Genomic DNA, 11,703 nt, shown 5'->3' with positions numbered 1-11,703 from the left:
GGGTACCTTGACCCAGCTACAAAATCACGGTCAATTCCATATGGTATGAGAAGCCCTCCTCATCAACAGTTACTTTTTCCTGAAGCTTGGCATTTTCCCTACACTATCCCTCAAGGTAACCTCAAACAGAAAGAAAAAGAAACAGGCTGTAATGTCCTACCTTAGGATTAATCAGGCAGCAAGACAGAGTTGGATTGCTTATTTATTTACTTGTTCAGAAAATAGTACTGTTTGGTGTGAGTACTCGCACCTGACCCCACAGTCAACCAAGAAGAGTTGTTCAGAGTCCAGTAGGGGGAGCCACACATGTGAGGCAATAAATGTAATTCATTTTTAAACAGTTTCACAAGAAACTGAGCAGTCTCAGCAGACAGGACACAAAGAATTCTATCAGCTTATCAAGGAAAGTCCACAGAACAAATAACACTTGGAGAAATGTAAAAAAAAAAAAAAAAAGGCAGAGAAATGAAAGAGATGGGGTCCGGATATAGGAAAGGACATCTGAGGAACTACAAATTCATTGATATGGCTGGCAGATGTAAGGAAAGGCAGCTAAGGAGTTGAAGTAGGAAAGATGGTAAAGGTTGATACCATGAAGGCCTCTGCAAATCACACTAGGTGTTTGAATATCATCTTGAAGTCAACAGAGAGCCAGAAAATAAATTGCGAATAGGCACAACAGGGAGACCCCGCAGGGAACTATTCCAATAGTCAGACACTGAGTGAATCAGTGATGGTAAAAATAAATAGGAAGTGGTTAAACCAAGAAATGTTCATGAGAAAATATATATAAACACTAGCTTGTTGCCTGGCAAAATAGAAATTGCTAAATATGTATTGTCTATACATGTTGTATTTATTATCCACAAGGAGATTACTTGTGTAAAGTAGTGGGCTCCGAAGAAGCTCCTGATTATTTAAGATATTGATAAGGACACTTCTATTTCCAGCAATACAACAGCAATAATGGCCCTAGATCTAAGCATGAGAGGCGTATGCCTGACTACAGCACTGTGGAGAGCCTGAAACAGTTCTTTTTTGGCCACGCCAGTCTTCAAAGGGTAAGGAATATAGATTCAAGGAGACCTGTCCAGTCAGAGCCTCTAGTCCTCCTCTTCTAGAACATCCTCCTGGTACGTAGGAACCCAAACTCCATGCCCATGAGACCTTAGCCTGTCGCACATTTTGCTAGCATCCCTTCCTTGTGTTGTTCATCTTAAGAGCAAACAGCCACAGCACTAGGCTGGAGGAGGGTGGCTAAGGGAAAACTGTGAGTGGGGTCAGGGATGGAGCTCGATATGTGGATGCCATGTCTATGTGCAAGTGGGGGATGCAATGCAGGGCAGAGAAGGGGACCAGACAGCTGGCCACAGGCCAGGGGCCCTAGGGCTAGACGATGGCATTCTTTGTAGCACAGATGCATGAAGAGTCCAAGCATTCTAAATTCAATACTTGGCCTTTCATATTATTATGAAGGTTTGTTTGGATCTTGTTTTATGTAATGACTTAATTTGTCATGTTTAAATATGTAGAGATGTAGTACATGGGCCTTTATTTGCACACGTGTCCTGAACCCTACAAAGATGAAGGATGAAAGTTCATGTAAAACCAAATTTTCTTGAAAAATTAGCAAACAAAATTCTTACCTTAGATAAAATTCAACAAATACTTACAATCACAGAAATGTTTTCACAAGAAACTGAGAAATATTTCCAAAATCACAAAAAGCCAGAGATAGATATAAAACAAAGAAGAAAAAAATAACATGAAAGGTATGATGAGAAATGTCTTCCAGATCAAAGAGGAGAAGAAAAGGAAAAGAGAGGAAACAAAATTCTCAAAGAAATAATGTATAAAACCTTTTCAGATTTAAAGAGCTGTGATTCTTTCAGGTACAGGGAGCTCAATCAGTCCCAAGCTGAATCTGTAAAAGAGAATCAAAACCTAAACTTACAAGAGTAAAAATTAATTTTAAAAGAGGAGGGAGGGACGCCTGGGTGGCTCAGCGGTTGGGCCTCTGCCTTCAGCTCAGGGCATGATCCTGGGTCCTGGGATGGAGTCCCACATGGGGCTCCCTGCATGGACCCTGCTTCTCCCTCTGTCTGTGTCTCTGCCTCTCTCTCTCTCTCTCTCTCTCTCTCTGTCTCTCATGAATAAATAAATAAAAATCTTTTTTAAAATAAATAAATAAAAGAGGAGGGATTTCAAAGCAATTATGGTAGAAAGATGTAGTATATGTATAGGAATAAAGGAACAAAGGAAGTCAAAAAACAGTAGAACAATATCTTCAAACTTCTAAAATAAAATAACTGTCAACACAGAATCGAGTGCACAAATAAACTATCATGCAAGAGCTAAGGTGAAATAAAGTCATTTTCAAATAAAGGTGAATACTTTATTACCAATGATACCTCATTAAAAAACCTAGTTTGGGCAAAGTAACGAAACAAATCCAGAAACATCTTAGTATATGTGCTGCTGAAGTGAGCAAAAACATCTTAGAATGTAATATGTCATTTTAGAGTGAAGAAAATGATAAACATGAATAAATATAAAGAAACATCAACAATAAAAGTTGATCATTATCATCATGATAACGTCAAATTTGGGGAGTGTTATGGGTTGAACTGGGTCCCCCAGCATTCATATATTAAAGTCCGTAACATGTAAACTTTAATGGTTCAGAATGTGACACTACTTTGAGATAGGGTCTTTACAGAGATAATCAAGGTCATAATGAGGCCGTAGGGGTGGACCCTAATCTGATTGGAGTCCTTACAGAAAGGGGAAATTTGGACACAGTGGCATAGAGGGAAGCTGATACAAAGAAACTTAGGGAAAAGTTGACCTTCTACAAGCCAAGAGGAATGGCTGAAATACATCCTTCTCTCCCAGCCCTTTGAAAAATCAACCCTGCCAACACCTCAATTCTGGGTATCTAGACTCCAAAACTTTGAGACAATAAATTTCTGTTAACTTATGCCACTTAGACTATAGTTAAAATGGAAGTTATAATTATAATTTTATAACTAATGATATGTAAGACTGGGGTGGCTGTAAAACTTTTTAAGGCCCAAGAATCATTATGGAGGTATTAACATCAGATTTTAAGTATGCATGTGAAAATTCATGAGTAAATAACAGAAGTAGGAAGTGTACTTCTAAAATCAATTGGGAGGGGGGAATAGAATTAAAACAAAACCTTAATTTAAAAAAGAAGGCAATAAATAAGGAGGAAATACCTAAATAAAGGGAAAACAGACAAAAAGAAAATACACAATAAGATGGTAGAGGTGACTACAGATATTAATATGCCATTTATTTTAAAATAAATTCAACAGTTGAAACAAATAGATAGGATTAAAAAATAAAATCTCGCAATATCATTTACAAAAGATACATCTGAAACATAAGAGCATGCTCACATATTACCAAGTGTCTACAAGAGCATCTGAGAAGCAGTTTGGGAAAGGAATTACAAGAAAATCATAGGAGGGGTTATAAGAGTAAAATATCCTTTGGGTATGTCTTTAAAATGTGCAGCAGAGGGCACCTGGGTGGCTCAGTCTGTTAAGCCACCAACTCTTGATTTCAGCTCAAGTTTGATCTCGGGATTGCCTAACTCTGGGTCAGGCTCTTCGAAGGGCATGGAGCCTGCCTAAGATTCCCGTTCTCTCTCTCTCTCTCCCTCCACCCCCCCCCATGCTCTCTCTGTGTAATAAATAAAATGCGTGGCATAGTTTTGTAAATTATTTTTTAAGTATCTTAACTAACAGTATTTCTTAACCCCACTAAAAGGTAGCATGTATTATTTATATTACAATAGATACTTAGGGAGAAAAATTAGTTTTTTTTAATATCTGAAAAATACATTTTTAATTGAAAATTTGCCTTCCTAAATTAAAACATTAATACTCCACAAAAACAAGAAACTGCTTTCTTAATAGTACCTTATGTGCACTAAGTATAAATATTATAATTATAACATACCTTTGAAGCAACTTTGATGTCATTAAATAATTAGTATAGTGCTTGTCTAGAGATTGCAAAATGAAATAAAGTTTCAACTAGAAACATCTAAATTATATTTTTTTCACTTTTTTTTAGAGATTTAATTACTAAGAGAAAGAGAGAACACAAACAGGGGGAGGGGCAGAGGAGAGGGAAAAGAGGACCCCCACGGGGCAGGGAGCCCCATGTGGGGCTGGATCCCAGGATCCTGAGATCACAACCTAAGCCAAGGCAGACACTTAACCGACTGAACCACCCAGGTGCCCTATAATTTTACTTTTATGATAAATCATATACTAGGTCAACTGAAAAGTAATATAGTAATTACCTATAACTTAGATTTTAAAATTACTTATAACCCATCAAAAAAAAAGAATTAGTGACCTCAAATATGTGAAAAGAGATCATTTTAAAGATAGAAAATAAGTTTTTGATTTGTTAGGAAAACAGTCATTACTGACTATTTTTTCCAGAGTTATACTATATGTTTCCCAAACTTAAAAACAAAGAAAATAGGTTTTCGTTCTACATTTTATGTATGATATACACACTGTGTGTTGTACTAAACGCATTAAGAAGTAAGTATTAAAACAAATGAAAAAATTCGAGGAGTATCTGACTGCTTCACATTTAAAGTAATGGTCGTAGCAGTGATGAGAGTTTGAACCGGGTAATTCTTGGTTGTGTGTGGGGTGGGGGAAGAAGGCTGTCCTGGGCATTGCAGAATGTTGAGCAGCATCCCTGGCCTTTACCCATTAGACACTGGCAGCTCCTCCCTGGTTTTTCCCACTCCCTCCCCAAAGTTGTGATGATCAAAAATGTCTACTGAGTGGCTCAGTGGATTAAGCGGTTAAGCATCTACCTTCAGCTCAGGTCATGATCCCAGAGGATCAAGCCCCATATGGGACTACCTGCTCAGTGGGGAGTCTGCTTGTCCCTCTCCCTCTGCCCCTCTTCACCACTCTAGCTCTCCCTCTCTCTCTCAAATAAATAAAATCTTAAAAAAAAAAAAAAGTCTACAGACATTACAAAATGTCTCCTGTGGGGCAGTCATCCCTGGCTGAGAATCACTGATTTAATTTGAGTATTTCTGGCTTTTTCTTTTTTTCTTAGTGATGCTTCCACAGTCTCAATTTTACTTAATTTCATTTTAGAGTATAAATATGCCCAATATGTATCTAAGACAATGATTGCCACTTGAATGGAAGCAGTGATATTTATATAAAGCACATCTAAAAAATTTTTTTAAATAAAGCATATCTTTTATAGGGTATTTTTTAAGTAGATTGAAACATTTTTAGTTCTCTAATATGATTACTAAGGAAGCTCATGAGCATTCTTTTCAGCTGAGTCCATGGTGGAATTCAGTTGTAAATAGGACCTCAGTACAAATTTCATTTAAAGAAAGAGCAGTTTGAGGATATCTCATGCAATCCAAGGGCAGGAGGCTATCTGGGATATTGTGAATCTCAGAAATATTTTCACTCCTCTTCTCTTTAAATGCCTACTTTATGTTTTTACTTTAAACTTTTTACTATGAAAATTTTCAATTACACGCAAAATTCCAAGGAAGAGTATAATCAACACCAATTCACCTGTAACTCAACACCTTCAATTACAATATTTTGTATGGTCTCATCTTTTACTTCCCTTTTTCATTCAACAGTATTGAAGCATACAAAAGCATATTCTAAACATTATAACATTTCATTAGTATATATTTCTGTACATACTGCTGAAAGATGTGCACCATTTTATAATATAACCATAAGCCATTATGACATGTAAATTCAAAATAAAATTAATTTGATACTATCAAACATGTCATCAGTGTTCAACTGTCCTTGATTGTCTTTTAATCATTAATTTGTTTAAACTAGAGTCCAAACAAGTTCAACATTTAGTACTTGTTTGATCCATCACTTAAATCTGTTTCAATCTATAGCAATTACTAGGTCCTCTTTTTTTTTTTTTTTTTTTTTTTTTTTTGCCCCTTAGCCACTTTAATCGGTCAAAGAAACTGTATTATTTGTCCCATAGAATTTTCTAGGTTATGGATTTTGCTAACTATATTTCTTTACCATTTAATATTCCCTTCTTCTGTGTCTATCCTCTAATTTGTTATTTAGGGCTAGATGCTGATCAGACTCAGGTTCAAATTTTTGGCAAGAATATTTCATAGGTTATACTATAAAGTTAGTTCTCACTGCATCATATCAGAAGATAAAAAATGTCAAATAGTCTCTTTTTTGTGAAGTTACATTCCCCATCTCTGCTTTGTTCTTTATTAAATGTCTTATTGTCCAAAATCGTATTTAGCGTTACGTAGCTTTAATGTGTGCAATTATGCCATATTGACAACTAGTTTTGTTTAATGTCACAGTGGGACCATTATCAATGACTTTCTATTTTCAAATGGATTCTAAATCATGCTTGAGCAATAATAACATCATTGCAATAAAGGGATAATTTCCCAAATATTATTTGAAGAGGCTAAAACTCATTCAAATGTGTAATTGCTAGTAAATTTATTTAAAACAAAAATGTCATGGCCTTATAATCACACTATAAAGCTGGTGACAACACTAATAATCATGATCCCCTAGATATGACTAGTGCTTTAGACCTTACAAAGCAGTTTCACATCCATAATTTCGTTCAGGTCTCAAGGCAGAGGAAAGGTGATGCTGGGAAGCTGGCTTGCACATTCAGGATGGATATGGCACTGCTTGCCTACCTGAGAGTCCATCTGTCATCCCTCAGAAGAAGGGACTTGATGGTTGATAATATGACCATTTTTAGAAAATGAATACAGTGTTTCTATCAGTGATTTCTTACTCAATTTTAATAACTTTAGAATAGGAAAATAAAGTGGCAAAATGAACTGGGTCTTGACAGACAATACTACTGAAACAGGTTGCATGGGTTGGAAATGATCATCTACATAATATTTTGGAAGAGGAAACTGAGACCAAAAATAAGAAATATAAAAATGAGGCAATCATCTGTGGATATTGTTTACATTTATTAATTTATCTACCAATTTACTAAATAATTATTATTAATTACTGATTCTTATCATCTGTGCATAAAAAATGTAGTATTACCCAATACTACGCTAGACTGAGACATTAAAAATTCAAAATTAGATTTCCCTGAGAAAATGTTGACAGAAGGCCTGTCAGGGAGATGTATGTACTAGTTCCTAGCCAGGCTGTTTCAAAGACAGGAAAAGAGTAAAAAATAAATCAAACATATGGATGCTCATGAAGACAGGAAAGATTATTTAACTTCATTATATTAAATATAACTATATCCTTTCTGGTTTGATAAATATTTAAGGGTCTTGTATATTCAAGGATCTGAAACCAGAATTAGAGAAGCATAGCTGTGGATTGGAAATAGTCTGACTTCAAGCATGTAGGGCAATGTGAAATGTGATAAGCCATTGAAATAAACAATTAAAATGAAAGATGCTTTTAAAATATTACAGGTAGAAACTGTAGAAAGCTAATTCTAACTAAAAGTAGTTAGAAAGGGGATCTCTGGGTGGTGCAGTGGTTTGGCACCTGCCTTTGGCCCAGGGCGCGATCCTGGAGACCCGGGATCGAATCCCACGTCGGGCTCCCGGTGCATGGAGCCTGCTTCTCCCTCTGCCTGTGTCTCTGCCTCTCTCTTTCTCTCTCTCTCTCTCTCTCTCTCTCTCTCTCTCTCTCTGTGACTATCATAAATAAATAAAAATTAAAAAAATAATAAAAAAATAAAAAATAAAAGTAGTTAGAAAGACTACATGAAAGAGGTGGCAATATTAAAGGAAGAATAGCCATCAGGCCTTCTAAGCAGAGAAAACAGCATGAGCCAAACACAGAGGTTTTTTAAAAAAACGTTCAGGTCATGCAGAGAGAACAATAAACATCATGGTTTGAGGAAAGAGTTATGCACAGGAAGGACAAAGGCACGATAAAAACTCGGGGTGGGGGGGGCGGGGAGGGGGGAGTGAAATTAGAAGGGCCTGGAATGCATACTAGGGAATGGGCTTTATTTTACTGACAATGGGACACTTTCAAAGGATTTTTAGAAGGGACACACGTGTTTAATACACTGATGTAGAAATATTCTTCTATCGGCTGTATTAAAGAGTAATTTAAAAGGAAAAAGGGTAGAGATGGTCGACGAGAGAGCCAACCAATCTCTAAATTAGGAAATGAAAGTAGGAAATGAAAAATAAGCAAGAGAGTTGAAGGAAGAAACAGCTTGGCCATGACCACATAATGGCTAAAACCACCTGTCACATCAATTTGATGCTTCCACTTGTCAGTCAATCAAAGTGTTGTATTTACTCTTCTGTTTGAGTTTCTAAATAATGTAGTTTTATAACACCAACAACCATATGAGCTGGATAATAGTATAGATGTGCCGCCAAAAAAATGGCATCTAACAATACTTAGTACAACATCTAATAAACTTTCACTTAATGAATTTTTAAAAGGTCAAGTATGAAAAAAATTGTATTCTGTAAACACCAGAATAACTAACAAGATAGTGGTGTTTACTTGCCTTGGTTTTAGGTTTTAGTAACCCAGCTGAGAAACAAGTGAAGAGCACAACCATTAAAAAGCCTACCTACATATTCATTGATAGACTCACTCAATGTTTCTATATAAAATATCTCATTGGAAATAATATGTGACAATGTATATCATTGGGTCCAGATTAAGTTCTTAAACTTGGAAAAGATTTGCATGAGAAAAGGAGAATTAATCTAGAAATTAAATGTTTAATCTTTTATCTGGGTGAAAATTTTTAAAAATCATATGATGGTCTGTTTGCTAGCATCTAGAAAGAGTAGGAAGTACGTTATATAGAAATCAATGTATATGATTATTAGAAAGAAAATATATGAGTAGTTTATATTTCTCTGTGACAGAGAAACCAGCATCATTGGTGAGAGGAAAGCTCTCGACAAACTTATGTAGTATCGGAACTTCTATCAGATTTTTGTTTCCATCTTATGTAATATTTGTGAATGTAATTCAATTCAATGTCCTGTTGCAAGATATTGGAACAAATAGAAAACCAGATTATTTCTAGCGTCTTCCTGTCACCTGGGTCCCATGGGGTCTCACTGGATGCTCCACTCCAGCAGCCAGCCTAGGGTAGTCCCAGAAGACTGTTTGTCTCCCTTTTTTGCTGTATTTTGTTGCTTTTTTTTTAAAGATTTTATTTATTCATGAGAGACAGAGAGAGAGAGAGAGAGAGAGAGGCAGAGACGCAAGCAGAAGGAGAAGCAGGCTCTATGCAGGGAGCCCGAAGTGGGACTCAATCCGGGGTCTGAAGGCAGCACTAAGCAGCTGAGCCACCAGGGCTGCCCTATTCTGTTGCTTTTAGTTATTCCTTTGTAATGGAGATATTTTTCTATGTAAATTAGCTTTCCCTTTCACATTTAAGTGTATTCAATCTCCTCCCAAATCAGATTGAAGCATGCATTTATCTATGGCTGATGAGGAATAGGGGCAAGGTGGGATCATTACAACAGGAATTCTAATGCTCTGATCACTTACTTGTTCACAGCCTCTTAAACTAACCTGGAAGTGGCTGTACTCATTAATTAATTCATTCATTCATTCATTCACTTAATCATCCAGTCAATAATATTTCCTGAATAAATGTGAGAAGAGATTCCCAGGCAAATGAAAGACCAAGACAAAGGACCTGAGAAGGGAGAGTGCTAGGTTTATCTGAGGAAGAGTAAGAAGATTGAGCAGTGAGGCTGGAGGGGAGTAAGTGAGGGTAACACTGTGATTTGTGCCCAGGTCTTAATTTATAAAGGTGACTGAGTGATGACACAGATTGGAGAGTGTCATTGAAAGACTGCATTGCTGACAGTTCCAGAGAGAAACATGACATGCCACACCACACAAAGCCACACAGTGAAGCTGTCAGTAGGTTTTGTCAGGAGGCAGAAGCATGAGTGAGGGGAAAGCATAGGACACAGCTTCTGTTGGGGTTTCTGTGGGAAAAGCATGGCAGGGCAGGGTAAATAATTTAAGATTGGCTAATTTCAATAATTTCAGCAGATTTGGGAACATTGGGGCTATTCATAGTTTTCTAATATCTGGCCCTCATTTGGTTTAATAATACTGGAGAAATATTGGCTTCCTGAGGGAGTTAAATACAGGAGGTGGTTGGAGATGTGGATTGGTTGGAGGGTGTGCAATGTGACTTTCACGTGTCTGTAAAAACTGGATCACAGGGGGATGTAAACAGATTTGGCCATTAATCTGGCCCTGTGATTCGTGGATGCCAAAGAGAAAAATATAGAATTCAGGAAAATACAGAACATGGGGGTAGGACACAAGGCCAGAAAAGTAAAAGGCAGCAGATGATTGATACAGGTGTCCATAGCCACTGTAAGGATTTTGAATATTACTCTAGGTAAGAAAGCAGTTGGAAGGTCTTGACCAGAGGAGTGACATGACCTGACCTACATTTTAAAGGGGCCTCTGCCATTGCTGTATTACTATGGTGGAAACAGGTTGAGGGAAGAGAGAAGAACATCAGTAGTTTGGCTTTTTACTTGTTAAGTTTGAGGTGTCTGTTGGATATCCAGGAATTTAAAACACAGGTTGGTTAGATGAATATGTCCTTGATAAACATATTTGGAAATCTTTGGTGTACTTCAGATTTTTCTTTTTAAGGCCACGAGACCAAATAAGATCCTTCTAGGGAGTGGGCACAGTTATAGAGGTACAACTGAGCTCCGTGGCACTGCAACATTGTGGGGTCAGAGTAAGAACAAAACAATAAAAAAGACTCCGAGGAATAGTCAGCAAGAAAAGAGAAGTACAGTGTTTTGTGAGCTACATGATACATCTGTTTTGAGAAGGAGGGGATCGCTCAGTATCAAATTCTCCTTAAATTTTTGTAAAATGAAGTTGACTGGATTTAGCAATTCAAGGTCTTTGGTAACACTGATGTGTTCTGGTGGAGAAGCATGGGTGAGATACTAGTTAGAGAAGATTCAAGAAAAAGTACAAGGAGAGACACTTGAGAGAGTATAGACCTTTTCATGGAGTTTTGTCGCATAGGATTTGGAGAATGTAGGGTAGAGGGGCAGCTGCAGATAACTGCTGGGTCAAAGAAATTGTTTTGTTTTTAACATGGTTGCTATCACAGTGTGTTTTTATGTCTATGGGACTGAGTCAGTAAAAATGGGAAAAGGTGTGGGAAAAAAAGATACTAGATAGAGAAGGGGAAATTAGTGGAGACATGTTCTTAAGGGGATAAAATCAAGTGAGCAGACAAGAGAGTTAGTCTTAGATAAGAACAAGCACATTTAATCCACGGCAATAGTAGATGTGTAATGTAATGTAATGTAATGGCAGATTTGATGGAAGCTATTTCCTGATCGTTTCTTATTTTCTTCAGTATAATAAGAAACTGAGATTGCAGAATGGAGAAGAGGTATTAGATCTTTCCTACTTCACATCCCTGAAATATCCCATCGTGGACACACAATAACTAACCTACTTTAGTGTGTGCATCCACTGGGCCAATCCCTGGAGAAGGCTGCGTCATATACACCACACCCAAGGATACCCTCTTCCATGTAATTCACATGTGCCTCTTTGGAGAAGCGTTGCTTCATGCCACCTCCATTGGGAATTTATTATTTAGAATGAGTTTTCTCTA

Source organism: Nyctereutes procyonoides, unplaced genomic scaffold (assembly GCF_905146905.1).
Source record: "Nyctereutes procyonoides isolate TBG_1078 unplaced genomic scaffold, NYPRO_anot_genome, whole genome shotgun sequence".
NCBI classification, from domain to species: Eukaryota; Metazoa; Chordata; class Mammalia; order Carnivora; family Canidae; genus Nyctereutes; species Nyctereutes procyonoides.
The sequence above is the reverse complement of the archived record's forward strand: the minus strand, read 5'-3'. Positions refer to the sequence as shown.